Here is a 301-nt window from a genome sequence, read left to right as displayed (position 1 = left end):
CACAGATGTATATAATATTATATATATATATATATATATACACACATACACACACACACACACACACACACATATATATATATATATATATATAATTGTTAATCCAGTCTAACACAGCACCATTAAAACAGTGTGTAAATGACTTTGGTCACATGATCCACCTGCTTGTCAGCCCTTCTCTCATCTGACTCGGTTAATGTTTATCATTCATATGCTTTGTTACATTACACATTGAAAGCTTTGCTGTATTGTGCAGTTTTAACAAAATATGCACAAATAGCAAAAAAGTTGAGATCTTTTA

This window comes from Sinocyclocheilus rhinocerous, unplaced genomic scaffold, assembly GCF_001515625.1.
Source record: "Sinocyclocheilus rhinocerous isolate Xijiao unplaced genomic scaffold, SAMN03320098_v1.1 scaffold541, whole genome shotgun sequence".
Taxonomy (NCBI): domain Eukaryota; kingdom Metazoa; phylum Chordata; class Actinopteri; order Cypriniformes; family Cyprinidae; genus Sinocyclocheilus; species Sinocyclocheilus rhinocerous.
Note: the sequence above shows the minus strand (reverse complement) of the source record.